Source organism: Coturnix japonica, chromosome 2, assembly GCF_054131305.1.
Source record: "Coturnix japonica strain WE chromosome 2, WE-NBRP24, whole genome shotgun sequence".
NCBI classification, from domain to species: Eukaryota; Metazoa; Chordata; class Aves; order Galliformes; family Phasianidae; genus Coturnix; species Coturnix japonica.
The window spans coordinates 59456998-59473872 of record NC_140664.1 but is presented as its reverse complement, the minus strand read 5'-3'; the positions used below and the strand labels follow the sequence as shown (position 1 = coordinate 59473872).

General features: G+C 41.2%; 1 long non-coding RNA gene across 1 annotated transcript; it reads left to right on the top strand.

Moving 5' to 3' along the window:
- Positions 1–7003: 7003 nt before the first annotated feature.
- Positions 7004–16234, top strand: LOC146761846 (uncharacterized). Its single transcript, XR_014943466.1, has 4 exons — positions 7004–7415; positions 9236–9400; positions 14483–14584; positions 15636–16234. It is a non-coding gene; the product is annotated as an uncharacterized LOC146761846 (long non-coding RNA).
- The last annotated feature ends 641 nt before the right edge of the window (positions 16235–16875 follow it).

Below are 16875 nucleotides of genomic sequence, written 5' to 3'. Positions count from 1 at the left end.
GTATGCCTGAGCTTTCTGTCTAGGTCTGCTCCAGCTGGATGCATACAATTTATGAGGCCGAATGGGATTAATGCCAGGGTACTCAAAGAGCTATCTTGTGTCACTGCAAGAAGTCTTTCAATTTGTTTTGAATGGTCGTGGGAATCTGGAGAGGTGCCAGTAAACTGGAATCTGGCAAAGGTTGTCTCAGTTTTCAAGAAGGGCAAGAAAGAAGACCCCAGTAATAACATGCTCATCAATCTCGCATCAGTGCCTAGTAAAATTATGGAGATTATTACAGTTTTTTGATATGTAAAGAGAGCTTATAAGAAAGATGGAGAAATACAATTCTCCAGGGCCTGTAGTGATACATCAAGGGGGAAGGGTTTAAACTGAAGGACAAAGGTAGTGGAATAAGCTGCCCAGAAAGCTGTGGATGCCCCATAAGTGAAAGTGCTCAAGGCCAGCTAGGGTGAGGGAAGGGCAGATTGGATGATTTATGAAGGTTTCTTCCAACACAAGCCATTCTATAACTCAATCTAACACAAAAAATAAAAAATTGACAAGCACTCCACTAAATGTGTATTCTACTCAGAGGCCTTCCCAAAAGAGCAGGAACAAAAGGGAGCAAAGTTGCTATGAAGTAGCTGAGAGGGGATAACTGTTCTTGTTAGTCAAGGAAACAGTTTAAAAGTCAGTATCATCTCTTCCATCTATATGAGGCATGAAAGCAAAACTCTGGAAGCACTCTGGAAAAGGGGTTGTGTTTAGACCTCCTTGTACTGTAGACAGGCACAGCAAGCTGTCACCAGAAATACCAACACAGCCAACTCAATTTTCCTTAGTTCCAAAATACTCTATTCAATTTCTTGGCACATTGTTTTCAATTTAGTCACTGCACAGGAAACAGAAGCACTTTTCTTTCCTATTTATCTGATGTTCAGCTGTGAACACTTGTATACATCTGGAGGTACACATGGGTGAACTGATTGGAGATGTCCATCTACATGCTTTTGCCCCTTCCCCCTATGGATGACTAACACAGGACTCAGGGGAACAGCTGGCCATGAGGAAAAGTTTTCAACCAGGATTCAAGAAGTGTTTGGGGTCCAAGGGTTCATGTTTAGTGGGGACAAAAGGGACATGGTTTATGATGGGACATGGCAGATCATGTTGATTGTTGGACTTGGCGAACTTCAAGGGGCTCCTGAACCTATGTGATTCTATGATTCTAAGATTGCTCTTCTGGCTGCACCTCTGCAGTGTTACTACATTCAGGAGGTGTACACCTCCTGAGGCAATACATAAAGTAGGTGTGTGGTGTGCGGGGGAGTGTGCATAGATGTCTACTCATATATCCAAAAGCATCTTTGGAGGTTGCTGTATACACGTTGTCCATCCATTTAAATAAATTTGTTCAGGTAGGAGAACAAGCTGGCTGTGATGCCTCAGGGCTCTGATTTTTCATCAGTCATTAACCCCCGTTTCTTCAGCTATGAAGTGTGTAGAGCTGCCTGGCAATCATATGCATTCCAGTGCATTAATTGCTGCTGAGCCCTTCATATTGCAACTGATTCTGCTCCAATGACAACAGTGGCTCCACATTCAAGTGGCTCCACTTGCAGGCAGCTGGGTAGGGTCGTGGAAATACTGCCCAACCCTCTTAGGATATTCTTTCCATCTTCTCATCAAAGGGAAGCCATGCATGGGAAGAAGAGGTGGCTGGAGTCCCTCCAGGCCCCTTTGCCCAAAGGAAAGCCATTCTCTTCAGTAAGCAAAATGGTACAGGGGAGCCATTCACTTAATGGCTTAAACTCTTAAGACTTGTGTTCCAGAGCTTCACCAACTTTGTTGCCCTTCTCTAAGCACACTCCAGGACCTCAACGTCTTTCTTGTAGTGAGGGGCTCAAAAAAGATCACAGTACTCAAGACATGGCCATATCAGATCCAAGTACAGGGGGATGATGATCACTTCCTTTGTCCTATTGGCTACACTATTTCTGATTCAAACCAAGGTGCCTGGGCACACTGTTGATTTGTGTTCAGCTGAGCACTGACCCAGATCCTTTTTTTCCGCAGAGCTTTCCAGCCGCCCCACCCCAAGCCTGAAGTGCTGCATGAGGTGATTGTGACCAAAGAGCAGGACTTGCCACTTGCTGTAGTCCTGTGACTGGTCTGTCCTTATGGGTAGTTCTGGGCTCTTCAGAGGGGATGGGCAGGGCAGACAAGGTTGGAGGAACTGCTGTGTATGAGGAAGGGGCTGGGCTGTATAGGGCTTACAATTTGGCAATACAATATAAGAAAGACATAAAACTATCAGGTTGAGAGCCTCTGGGTAAGGGTTAAGTGACAAGCAAATAAACTGTAATAAGCTGTGGGAGTTTACCACATGCCAGCAAACCATGATGATGACACTGATTAATTATTCTTTAAGAAACTAGGAGATACCTCTAGATCAGCCATCCTTGATGCTCCCAGGCATTAAACGGAACACCACACGGCTGATAAAAAACAGATGCATGAGATTCCTAAAACACCTTGATAACAACTTCTTAATACAGGTTCTAAGGGAGATGACTAGGAAAGGTGCCCTCCTAAATTCTTCATTTCTCCCATGAGTGAAACAACTATTGGTGGAAAAGTGAACTTAGGAGGAAAAAGTAAGCATTTGGTCACTGGAGAAGTTAGGCAAAATGAGAAAACTGCAGAGATGCTGTTTGCTTTTGCAGGGAGAAAAACTGTGTGGCCATAGCTCAATTGGAGTTGAAGTTGGCTGTTAGTAATATAGGGGATAGCAAAAAGTGCTTTTAAAATTGTGTTAGCAGCAAAAGGAAATCATCCAAAAGGAAAGATTTGTCTCTTAGCCCTTTCTTCTTGCCTTGCTCAGTAAGTGAAAATATAGAAAAAATCCTATTCTCTCTGCTTCCCATAGTCTTGCAGTAATATTTTCAAGTCTTAGGTTTCCTCTGAGGTTTTGTTCTATTAAAAAATAAATAAATAGAAAAAAGGAAAACCAAAATATAGCTTCCAGCCAGCTCTTTTTTCACCGAGGTACATCTCTTTTCTCTTATCCTAATTCAGACAACTTTTCCCACAGGTGCCAGCATCATGAAAACTCAGAAATGCAAAATCAAAACAACTGAGCTGATTATATGGCTTCCATGAAAAATTGACCTTCTTTGGAAGGATGAAAGGAAGGATAGAAACTGAGGGACCAAAAAAAAAATCATTTTAGATCTTAGAGAATTCTGTTGTCAGATTTTTAGATTTGCAAAGATGTGGAAGTAATGTGGCTGTGTAAATCTCTGGTTTAATAATTTGTTGTGCTGTATTTTGTGTTTTGAGTTGGAAAAGCAGAAATGTATTTTTCAAGGAAGAAAAGCAGAGTAACATGTGTGTATCTGCTAATTATGGGACTTATTCGAGGCTTCCTATACTGATATTGCTGGTGTATCCTAACAAAATTCAGAGAAGAGGTGCAGAGTTCTGTCCATGGTCTTAGTAGCAATCCTCCATCTTCCATGGATACCATGTGCTATGTTATTTATCCTTGATTTGTCTAGGATGCCAGAGAAATTAACCCAGTTTGTTAATCAGCTGGGAAAGACAGAGAGAGCTGCTAACATAGTACTCCCTCTTACTTGGGGACCTTGGTACATTACCATGTGAAGATGAGTAACAAAACTTGTGGAAATAGTTACTGGAAATGATAGGTTGTTATCTTTGGAAGGGTCTGTTCTTGGTTACCCAGATGCTATTATGCACAGGCTCCTTGGTGCTAAAAGAAATGTAAGCTCAGTGGGTTGCAGCTGCCTATGCACTCTTCCAGCTGAGGGAAATTCTTGCTCTGAACATAGTACAGCAGCTGTAGTGACTCTTGTGCCAGTGCTGTTTTGGTATGCTGGTCTATGTATGTTCCAAATAATATGAAAAAGAAATCAGGAATAAAATTTGTGTGGGATAGGAAGAGACACTGCTATGTTCTCTGGATTTGGTGTGGGGATCTTGGGCTGTGCTGTGCACCTAGAGGGACCCAGGTTGGATGTGATGTTCTCTGGGAGTTGTCAGCCTCCAGCTCTCTGGCAGTGTCAGTGAACAGACCAACAGCACACCAGCTGGAGCTTTTGGAGAAAGTTACTGCTTTTGCAGCACCCAAAGGAAGATGAACTCCCTCATGTCCCATATGAAGCTTGGGAATGACTGTGCTAAGGGGTGGCACACCTGTGTTGTGCTATGGGCATCAACATCAGACACTGGTTTTCCCAGTGTATGAAGCAAACAGAAGTTGTTGTTTGGAAAGCTGTCCCACAGAAAAAAATCACCCAGTCATACTTAACTTCACCATCTTGGGAATCAATCTTTGCTGGAATGAAAAGAGAGGCATTCATTTAATAAATTATGAGCAGCAGCCTGACTGAAAGCACAACTTCTTAATAGTACTTGGCAACAGTACTGCTTGTGATGATATCTTTAATGCATTTGCTACTGAATAAGTAATGGATTTTCTCGATGCAAATGCACATTCTTGCTCAACTCATTTTTCTTGAATATTCAGATGCTCACTTTCAGATAGTGGGGTTATTTTGTACAAATGATCAATCTTGTACTCTATATTTCTTTTTGTTTTATATTGATTCCCATAGTGTTATTTGTTTGCAAGAGTAAAATTAATCCCTGAGCTGGTTAAGCAGAAGCAAAGTCACATTGATTCCCACAGATATTTGTATATGTTCAAGGACTACTGTTAGGGAAAATGGTAAATTTCTCAACCAATATGCTACTCATGTATCCCCTGTATAGCCCTGAACCATGGCCCATGTAGGGATGTTAGACTATTGTGAAATTATAAAACAGTAGAGGTAGACAATAATAGTGCTGACATTACTGTTTAGTAGTTAATAAGTTAAAATGTATAGTTTAACCATAAGACAGATGGAATGGACTGGTCTAGCTCGGATGGCTCAGATGAAAGAAGATAATGAATTTTTGGACAAGTGCAAAAGAAGAGTAACACGTGAAGCATGAAGCCTGGGCCTAGGATGAAACACAGTGGGAAAGAAAGACTGAAGATATATTGATTAATCACAAGAATGAATAACATAAATGATGTAATGTTTACCTAATCATATAAATATAGGACCTCTGTAAGGCTTGATTGTCATTCACTAGGAGTGACCCAAGCTCTGTATGCATGTTTCACCTGAGCACTGAGCTTGTTAATAAAATCAACCCTGGAGTACCCATGAGTTTGAGTCTTGACCTGGTTCCTTTCTGCAACAACTATGCTGGTTCCTTGCACATTAACCTTGCTAGTTTACTAGGGGACTTTTTATGACCTTCTACTCAGCTCTTGTGAGGCCCCATCTGGAATACTGTGTTCAGGCCTGGGGCCCCCATCACAAGAAAGATGCAGAACTCTTGGAATGGGTCCAGAGGAGGGCTGGAGCACCTCTCCTGTGAAGGAAGACTGAGGGAATTGGGCTTGTTTAGCTAGAAGAGAATGCTCCAGGGAGACCTCATTGTGGCCTTCCAATACTTTAAAGGAGCGGAGAGAGGGAGAATGATTGTTTATGAGTGTGGATAGTGATAGAACAAGGGGGAATGGTTTTAAACTAAGACAAGGGAAGTTTAAGTTAGATATTAGGGGGATTTTTTTCACACAGAAGGTGGTGATGCATTGGAACAGGTTGCCCCAGGAGGTTGTGGATACCCCATCCCTGGAGGCATTCAAGGCCAGGCTGGATGTGGCTCTGGGCAGCCGAGTCTAGTGGTTGGCAACCCTGTGCACAGCCGGGGGTTGGAACTAGGTAATCATTATGGTCCTTTTCAACCCAGGCCGTTATATAATTCTATGATTATGTTCTTTGAAAAATTTTTTCATGTGGCACTTGCTCTCCTTAATTGTATAATAAGGAGGATATTCAGACCCTTGTACAAATAAGGTTTGCAGTATCTATTTTCTGTTGTTGTCTATCAACTATTATCCCAACTTTAGCAGAAGTCTGGAATATCTAAGCAAGCTTTGTCTCAGTAACTGGCCAGAGGAAGAACTGGTAGTTTGTCTTTTCCATGTACTCAACAGTTAGCATGTCATCTGTGTATTTGGAACCTTTCCCTACCTGAGAAAATAAGTTTATTAGTCTAAGTCCAAAACTGTGTGCTAATTCACAAAGCTTTCTGGATGAATGCCCTAAATCCCTGAGGAAAAGGAAGTTGTGTTGTTCTCTGTGCACATCCTTGGTAATTCAGGGGAATCTGTGTGTGGAAAATACAGCCTCCCAGTTTGAGATCAACAGATGAGGCAGGCGGATTCACAGTAAGTTGCGGGTCATTATGGGGCCTAGGCATGTTTTAGATATCTAGTGACTAAGTGCTGTGGGCATTCAACAATGCAGAGGAGATCATTAAAGCAGTTAATGCTGGAGGCAGTCTTGGCTGTAGTGACCATACCATGGTTGAGTTTGTGATCTTGGATCCTGGCAAAGAAAAGAGTCAGGACTCTGAATTTCAGGACAGTGAACTTCTGGCAGTTCAAGGAATTATTGAACAGGATCCCCTGGGAAATTCTTCTCAGGACAAAAGAATGGAGCAGAGCTGGCAGCTCTTAAACAACACCCTTCTAGGGGTGGGAGGCTGGGAAAGCTGAAGACATGGATATGTTGAGGGATTTCCTTCTTGTTGTGGCCCCAAACCACGGTGGAAGATTTCATCGTGTAGTGTCTTGCATGACATCGTGTGGGAATTGAAATGGAGGGGGTTATCACAGATTCAGGCAACTGAAAACTCATGACAGCTGCAGAGAAACCTTCTTTGGGATGTAAATGGGAATGCCTTGATTGGGGAGGGAGATTTCTCCACCCCAGCTCTACAGGTGCTAATTGCCGCAGAGGGATTACGTCATGTTAAGGGTTTGGCAGTGCTTGCTCTCCGAGCTGTACCAGCAGCTGGAAAGCAAAGGCATTCTTTTGTTACTATTAAGCAACAGCCCCAAGAACTGTATATGACATTTCTGGATAGGCTTAAGAGCTCGTTGAAAAAGCAGATGATAATGAGCAGGTGAGAGCTCTTGTATTTCAGCAGCTAGTGACTGAAAATGCAAACACTGACTACTGAAAGGTTCTGCCTTCCCTGACGAATCCCACTGCTGAAAAATTTGCGCAACAAAAGGCGCTGGAGTAGAAGCTATCAGAGCTCAGCAACTTGAAGCTCCAACTCACCACCGCAAGAGGAGGATCAAACCTCCAGGCCTGGTGATCATCAGCGCCATCAGCGCGTGGGAGCTGTGGACAGCTGCCACAGAGGCATATGCTGGTGTTTGGACTTGCACTCATTCCAGCTGTTGGCACTGTTGCAGTATATTTTTCTGAACTTTTTAGCTATTGTACCGGTTGTTCAGTGATCCAGAAAATTCTAAGATAGGCCTAACAACATTGAAGGTATGCTTGAAAGTTGTACTATGTCTGCATTCTACATCACAAAACAGTATTTGCTGTAAAATGATGTGTGTTCAAGTGCAGTAGGTAGTCAATGTAGGAAGCTTTCTCATATTTTGTTGTATAATCCAATTTGAATGGCTGAATATCTTCTGGCGTTTAAGAATGTAATGTATATATTTACAGCTGTGTATTTTACCTGAACCTCCCTGGCTTTCATAATTCTGGTTCTGAATATGTAATTTTAGGGAAATCAATTATTATTTTTTAAAATCACTATTTAAAAAGCAAACAAAAACTAGAAAGGGGGAGTGCAGGTGTGATCCATGAGGGAAAAATAGCTAAAGTGTGCTATGTTCTTAATTTTTTAAAATGTTGAACAGTGATAACGTGGGGAAGAGGCTATGCTTGTGTCTTAACAGGAATATGTCCAAGATGGGTACAAGCATGATGGGTCTGGCCATCCTTCTCATCATCTGCTGCAACATGATGGCAGCACTTTCATCAGTGGTTTGGACTCTCACTGACAAAACACACTTTGCTTGTCAGCTCTAACTCTAAAGAACACATTGTTTGCTCAGTGTGTTAATTTTAGTTTAGCTACTTTAAAGAATGTTTCTGGATAGCTAAAGAATGTTAAAGAATGTTTCTGGATCGAGTTTCTTTATTAATAGAGTAGGGGGAGTTGTGGGATAGATTGTAATTATCTTGCTAATGAGTAAAAAAGCTCAGCAGTTACTTGAGCCAGAGGTAAACACACACAACATGCCTTGCTCCTACATGTGACAAGTTGTTGTTGCACAAGAATAAAAGATTGTAAGCAACTACACTAACTGTTCTTCATTCTGCACCAGCAAGGGAGGCTGTGCCTCTCTCACCGCACGTGCCAGGGAGCTTGTAGCCCTCTTGACATAGGTAGGAATAGAAGATTATTCTAGCTGAAATATCTAGCTGAAGCTGAAGTATCAATCTAGCAGAAGCACTTATTGCACTGAAAGTGGTTGGTTGAATTCCTGTACATAGATTGTAAGATACAATCAACTTTCTCAGTAACATTTTTTTATATACTTAACGATATTAAGTTGCTCTTTGTACTCTAGATTCCAAATTGCTAACTATTCGAGATGTTAAAAAGAATTGTTGCTTCTAGTTGGGTGAAAAGACATGCAGGAAAAGAAAAAGTCTCTTAAGAATATGCTCAGAAAGTGAGCAATTCTTGTTTGTTTCATTTTTTAGTCATGAGAAGCAGTAAATTTTCAGTCATGAAAAAAAAGACAGACATAAATCAGTTCACACAATTCTGAAGACATAAGATAGAAGTGTCAAGAAAATAGTGAAAACTGATTGTGAACTTATAAAAAATCCCTTGTAGAGAAAAACGGTGGCAAAACTTTCACTGTGTTTTAGTCCAGAAATATAAGCACTGGGTTAGTCGGCATTAGTTCATCAGGGAAGATTTCTCTTACCTTTTGGATTTGCCTTAAACAGGATTTTAAAATTTACCACTCATTTACTAGCTCAGATCCGGGATGTACCTGAATGTACCTGAATGTAGTCAAGGTAAAATAGTTTTTCACTCCAGACTAACTACTCTAAGTCTATAGAGAAGGTGAAATCATAGATCAGTTGTCTAACATTAAACTAATGTTAATTGTTTGTGGCCTGGATCTTGGCACTATGAGAGGAAATTAGCTTAGTTATGATGACTGGATTATTGTTAGAATGAGTTCCATCTTCTGTTTTTTGGGGCCCATGCTTATTTTGTTAGTGTTGTACCTTGCCAGTAATACATGAACATTCTTTTACTTTGTTTTTTAATTAAGGCCACCTTGTTGAGCACTTTTGCACAAAGGAACCCCACAGTGGTGTTGCAAAAGCCTTCCACCTCTCATTGCCAGAGATCCTCTTGATCTCTTCAAGAAGAGATATTTGAGCAGGGATTCAAGGTCTTCTGAATATTCTTGGAAAAAAGGCAGCCCAGACCTCAGGTAAGAAGCTAACACACTGGTGGAGATGGGGTCAGCATCATCCTGACTTTGCCCACAGTCATGGCAGGCCTAGCCCAGTTTTATGTCTGGCCCTGTGCTGTGTGGGGAAAACTGAGGCTGGGAAGCTGCCCCCTGCAGTGGGCAGAAGGTGTTACACACTCCAAGAGAGAGATATCTCAGTCTCTCACTGCCCAGGTGCAGGCAGAGAAATGCCCTCATCTCTCAGCAAAAGACCCTCCTGGCCCTTGCTCTCCAGGGGTTGTGTCCCTGCTTCACTTGCTTCTGCTGCTACAAGTGCACCCTGCACAGCCCCAGCTGCCCAAGCCAGACAAGGTCAGGGAAAAGGCTGGTGATGCTGTTGGATTGGCACCAAGAACTGCTAGAAGCCCCACAGCACACCTCAACCAAGGCCTCATTCAGTGCTCCAAGTCTCACAGGTGTGCTCAACTGGTATTCAGGTGTGAGTCTGTGCTGTACTTTGACGGTGCCTGAATTTGTACAGTGAGAGCTAGCAAGGTCATGGTCATCTCTTGCTAATATCACTTATTCAGTGACCTCACAGTTCACCTCTGCACGTATTCTGGAACCAGTTTGGGCCTTTATCACCATCCATTGTTCTGTAATTTTCTTTTCTAATTGTGATATAGCTGGGAAAATAAAAAATTCTCAATAACCATTCTTCTGTGAACTGTTTTACACTTTCTGAAACTTAGAGAGATGCTTCTTTGCTTGTTCTGGTTTGCATGCAATACAAATCAGTGGCAGCCTCTACATCAGGCTTGCCTTTTTATACCAAGAGCTCACAGTACTCTACAAGACTTCCTTTAGCAGGAGGTTTTACTAGGTGATCTCGAGAGGATCCTTCCAACCTCTGTGATTCTGTGGTTGTGCGATTCATTCTCTCCATGTACAGAACAGCTCTTAAAGTGAGAACACAGTTGTCTGCATTGTGCAAACAAGATCAGTGAATGCCAAAGTCAGTTTTAAGCACCAGGGAAGTTCTGGTCCCTCACATAAAACTCCAGACAAAACTACTGCCTTTGATTTTGTGCTCTTGTGTTTATCTTTTATGTTGGAGCTGAGTGATGCCTGCAATGAAGTGCCTTCAGCTAACTTGCTGTAAAAGCTAGCAAGGAAGTTGCTCAGATTCTGTATAAATGTGCATCTAATTTGCCTGCTGATTAAATATTTAAACCTCTGCTATTTATGGAAGCTGTCAGCATGCTTTGCTCTGCTGTTTTGACAGGAGAATCAAAGAAATCTGAGTGAACTGACTGACAAAGAGTTAAAATTTATTGTTAATAGTCACACTGCTCTGCATTATTTTCTACTCAGGATTTGTTAGTTTTCAGAGATATCACCTGTTACTATAAATACAGCACCTTCTTTCAGAATAACTTCTCTTCATTTGTCTGGCAAAATGAGCCATTTTTTAAACTTCACTTTGCAAATCTATATTAAGGCTGTGTGTGTATTTGGGCTCTCAGCACAGACAGCTTTTGCACTTGTCTCATGTTGCCACTCCTCCATGTGGCATTTGTACTCAGTGATGGATCTCACATAGTAATGCTGAAAGCTCCCACGCACCAAAGATAAATGGGATGGTGCTGCTACAGAGTTGTCAGGCAGACCTGGTACTGCTCAGAAGCTGGTTTGCAGCAGAGGAGTAGGAATGGTTGGTATAACATTTTAGAGATTGCAAATCCCACATACAAAGGGTCCAACTTCTCTCCTAGTCCGTAGGAGACAGAGGTTGATGCAGAGTTGATGTGGTGCCATGACTTTCATGGTAAGCTGCTGGCCTCCCATTGCTGCCCTGACCACACATTTCTGAAACCCTTTTGTGCCAGCCCAAGCACTGCTGCCACTATGTATCTACAGAAGGAGCAGATATGTCTGTAAAGCTGGGGTGGGAAAAAAGAAGAAAGAGTGAGATTTCAGTGTGCACAGGCACTACTGTCTGCACATGGATACATGCAGGAAAATGTTGTTGGGGAGAGGATGACATGTTGGTGACATCATGCAGTAAGTCGGTTTAGAGTGGGTATGAAATTGACCCATTGGGAGATGATATATTTGTCTTTTATGTTGTTCCATGTAGCTATAAAGCGACCTTGCAGATAAAAGTAGGCTTAAGTATTTACTTATTTATCAATGAAAGCATATATGCTTCTAAAAAACAACATGAATTATTTATCTGGAAATATTTCAGAGAGAAGAATGTCTATACATATAGATGTTGATATCTATGTTCCTATGTATGTAACTTAGTGTATTCAGTAATCATCAATCAGTCTTCCAAAAATATTAGAAAAGTGTTTTGCAAAGGTTAATCAATTGATTTCTGTGTGTATTCAGAATCTCCATTTTACAAAGAAACCAGCTGAGTATGCATACAGAGTGTTTAAAATTCTCACTCAAATAAAATAAAATCAAAGAAAATTCTTCTACCAACTTCCCTGGACTTTCTTGACGCCAAGCCATAAGTCAGTATCAGAACAAAGGTCTGACTGAATTGTCCACATTTCCTGTTTCTGTGATCTAGTCACTAGATGTCTTCTTATTTGCGTGCTGTTGGGAGAATGTTACAGTGACTACCACTATTGATGAAGGTCTTCTTAGCTTCTTAAAATAAGCTTTTTTTTCTTCTTTTTTTTCTTTCCAAAAGACAAATAATAATTATAAACTTTCCCTGGGATGAAACTCAGTCTGAGGATGGTTACAACAACCTTGAATTAGCTTAGCCATTTCTTCCTTAATGCCAAAAAAGCACTTTTATGGTTTTGCATTATGTGCTCAGAACTTATCTCAAATAACATGAAGTGGCTTTGAAAAAGTAATTGACAGCATGAACTCAGCTTTTCTAGTACTGAAGTAATATAATCTGCAAGTTAATTAAGACGGAATAGTTTGTACCAGGACAATGGCCCCACACATGAAGCAAGGGCACCCACAGGCAACTGCTGCAGCTTGTTGCAACAGTCTCTGTTAAGACTTCCAGTCCTAGATGTGGTATTTGCTGTGCTGGGAAGGGTGTTTGTGAGCAGCACTCAGTCCAGCAGTTAACAGAAGTTAATGCTTATACACAGATAGAAAGCACATGCACTAGAATTGTAGCATATGAGTGAGTGGCAGTATAGTTACAGCAGTGTGAAGGGTCACCACAGTGAGACACTGCTTTTCACAGTTACAAACCCTACCATACCTTATTGTGCAATTACACACAAACTCTCCTCTGCACGTGTGTGACTATCTCTGCAGTCTGAGATTGTCTCTTTTACATCCATTTTTAGCCTGGGAAAGAGAATGTGCCTGCAGAAAAAAGAAATAACTTAAAACCAAAGAGCTGAACAATGTAAACAGGAGCTTCCATGCCCTTACACACAGTGCAATACTGCTCTGTGATGCTGAGACAAAGAGCTGGCAGCCCAGACTGTTGAGCTTTCCTCTGGACTCTTCCAAACACAATCTGTGTGACCTTTAGGAAATGCCTAATATTTCCAAACCTGACATTAGTTGCAACAGAAGCTGAGTTTGAGCTTACTGATACGAATGGAATGGTTGCTGTACAATTTAGCAGGTGGTAGAGCAGATCCTGAGTGAGCCATCCAGTTTTACTATTATTCCTAATGTGGACAGGGAATTTCATGCTGATCTGCATGTATTATCTAAATCTGGAAAAAAAAATAAAAATAAAGTCCAAGCAAATCTTTGGAACTTTATATACTCTCTGGAAAAATATAGAGAAAATGTATCTAAAGTACTAGAGGAGATGGGGAATTTAGTGGAAACTGATACTGTCTTGCAGCGTTGTGGGAGATTCTCCTGATTTCTACTGATAAAACAGAAAAATCATACCTGTCAAAGCATAAGAAAAGTCCTAATGTGGGGGTTTGGCTCACTCACTATGAATAAGGGTGGCAGAATGCAACATTTGGTGGCTTATGACTTCGTTTAACCGTACCATTTTTCAGTGCTATGGATGTTTTAAAATGTGTATGCACTGAATTCATAGCCACCCTCAATTTCAAGCTTTTATGTACTAAGACTGACCCTAACTGCTTCTGAAAAGCAGTTAAGAGTCCCTGAGATAGAAATGGTTTTGGTTTGGTTTGTTTTTTTGACTGTGGCAGGAAATAACATGTGTCAAAGAGAAGATTGTTGGTTTGTTACTGCTGGTTTGCACATTCAGTATGGAGTAGTCACCTCACATTTGGGCCTGATTTGTAACTGAACATATGGAGAAATAGAAACAAGGCTTCATCCTCCAACCTGCCAGCAGAGCCTGCAGGTATAGCAGTAGTAATGAAAGAGCATGATGAAACCTGTAACAATAAAGCGATGGCAGTGGGAGGAAACACAGAACAGAGCATGTGACAGATGGATAACAAAATAAACCAATAGCTTGGGAGAAGCAAGTAGTATTATTTAGAACGGAGAATGGAGCACTGAGTGGAGAGACTGAGTGGGGCAAGAGTGGTTCAAGAGGGCACACCCATACTTCTTGTCACTGATCAGCCTGAATAGGGAGAAAGGAAAATAAAGCTTTCCACCTCTTTTCACAAGCACAGGATCTGTTTATTTATTTATTTATTTATTTTTGTGGAGCACTCTGGATAATAGGTGTTGAAGATACTGTCAGCAACAGAGATTTGTGCAGCCAATTACCTCTGCTCCACACCAAGTGTTTGCCCACAGTGTCAGTGCCCCTGACCCATTCTCTAGTTAAAGCTTATGCTCTTTGTGCATGTGCAGTTTTGTGAGTCTCACCCCTCCCACCAACCCTCTTGTCCCCAAATTCTCTTTCATTTGTATGAAACAAGAGCTCAGGAAGTGCCATGACACCGAACACATTAAGTATGGACATGTCATAGCTCTCCAGGGAGCACAGATGGGAGCTTCAGCTGCAGCAGGTGCTGCTGAGAAGACAGATCTGAACTCAACCACACAGTGTTTATGAATCATCTGTATAGGCCTATTGTTTAGATGTTTCCAACTTGGGTCACACGCTATGCAGGGCAGCAGTGATGCTGGGGACTGGGGGAGGGGATGGCACTAATTCAAACTCTGCTTTTAATTTAGGAAATGAAAAGGATGTCACTGCCTTCCCTGAGTGCAGCACATGAGGATTTCACAATGGACTTCACATTCAAACTGTGTTTCCAGAGCTTAGGGAAGAAGCGGGTAAATGAGCCAGTTATGCTTACAAATACATTTTCTATCCTCTTTCAAAGGGTGCTCTGTTCATTTGTTTATGGCTAAAGAAAAGGTTCAGACATTAAGGTCAAAACTACTACCGAGGTTTAATCCACAATGCATTTTTAGTTGTGTTAATTAAACTCTGCACTGCATTCAGTGCTGGCCAGACACTGTGTGGTAGACACATCAAATAGCAGAGAGAAGACTTTCCAGATGTAATTGACTTTATTCCTTGGACAAACTTTTGAAAACATTCAGCAGCATGTGTGTCCTGCTGTCCTCAGGTGCAGCTAAGAATGTCACGGTTATGCACATAAACAGCTCAATTTAAACTAGAATCTCTCAGATTAGCTTGTATACTGTCTGTGGTGAAGTACAGTCATGATAAATTTATATGCAAAGTAAGACCAGAAAAATCATATCATCTGGCTGCACTCTGGATAATTATATGAGCTCCATGCTTCTGTGAAATCTTGCAACAGGAGTGTTTCCAGTTTGTTTAGTGGGCAAATGCTGAGTTGAGGTTAAAACACATGCTTTCTAGATCAAGCGTCAGCTTTCAGGACTATTTTTCCTACTAAATGGAAAAGAAAGCCAAATAGACTATAACTGTATTGTCTCGTGATCCTTTCAATATGAGATGAGAGTTACAAAAATTCACGCTTGAGAGAGAGTATGGTGCTGTCATCATGAAGGGAAAACAGAGGAGGTAATAGGTCAGGTGAACTACAGGTGCTAGGATAGGATGTCATAGGACATCCAGAATGAAACAATAGAAAGGGGAAAGATCAGATGAAGATGTAGTTATGAGAAGTCAGTACAGAGGCCCTATTTCAGAGGTCATAATATTGATTAATATCAGTTATTTTCTTACATGCTTCTTTATAATTTATATTGTACACCTCAATGTATTCTATAAGTAATCATATTTATTAAAAGCTGCAGGGAAAAAAAAGTGTCAATAAACCTGTTTTCTTGTTGTTTTGTTTTTTACTCTGAAGCTAACATTAATGAGTGTCTGTTTTTCACTTTTCAGCTTGACTGGCTCATACTTTAATGAGACAATGGCAGGCAGTAGTTTGCATGACAAGGCTGTGCCAAAACAGAGACAAGCAAAAACTCCCCAAGTACGAGGGCTGCTATGAAAATAATGCCTCCTATTTTGTGAGATTGATGCACAACGTCAAAGGCAGTTGGTGGTGATAAGGCTGCAGAGGTTAAACCTTTCCACTAATTTTATTACTGTGTGACAGATGGCAGCAGCAGGATAGTCTGACAAAATGATGTCTGACATTGGAATGTGTCTGAAGCAAAGGTGTGCCACTGAATTCCTCCATGTGAAAGAACTGTGCCCATTGACATTCACTGACACAGTGACCATCTATGGAGACCAAGCAGTAGACATGGGCACAGTGAGGCAATGGGTGGTGTGTTTTGGCACATGAGCTCTCTTGTTCATTGCTGGTATAAATGCACAGCTAATATTGCTGACTATGGTGCAAAATACTTTTTTTGTTGTTTGGTTTGTTTTTGTTTTTGCAGCTGAGAATTTGCTCTACAAAAGGATATTATTGTGCTCTTTGTATCTGTTGTAGTTTCCATGGAAATAAACAGGAGGCATTACTTTTGGACCAATCTAGTATCAGCCTGTTCTGTATTTTTTAGAACAGTGTTTCAGAGAGTTTACTTAATCTTGCAACACTTTTCCATCCTCTTTTTTTCACTGCTGTTCTATTCTTTTATGGGTTTGACATCAAAGTAATGTCAGTTGGCCTATGTTAAGATAATGTTAAGTTTTCCAATTCCCACTGGCACTGTCCTAATTAATGCTGTTAAAACATTTGAGGAACAAAAGGGAGAGGAAGGAAATGGGAGGGAATTCAGTGATTTATTCAAATTCATGGAACAAGCACTTTTGGCCCTTTGTTTGTCTCCTCAGTACTATCTCCTGGCTATATAGGAGAAAGATATATCTCAGGTAGGAAGGAAACTTCAGTTTAATTATCTTTTTGAACAGCAGGAGCCAGAAGAAGCTGGTCTCTTTCAGGATCACACTAAGGCCACCTGAAAGCCACTTACTTGCCCTATGCCCAAAACAACAACAGCAATCACATAGTTGCTTCCCTTTCTGCAGTAGCAAAGTGAATGTAATTGTTCACTTTCTGATGCCAAAGCAATACTCTTCCCCACCTTTTTGAGCAGAAATGAGAGTTAAACATTTCCTCAGGTATCAGATAAAGGCTGTCTTCACCAGCCAGCAGAGAAATGGCATGTGC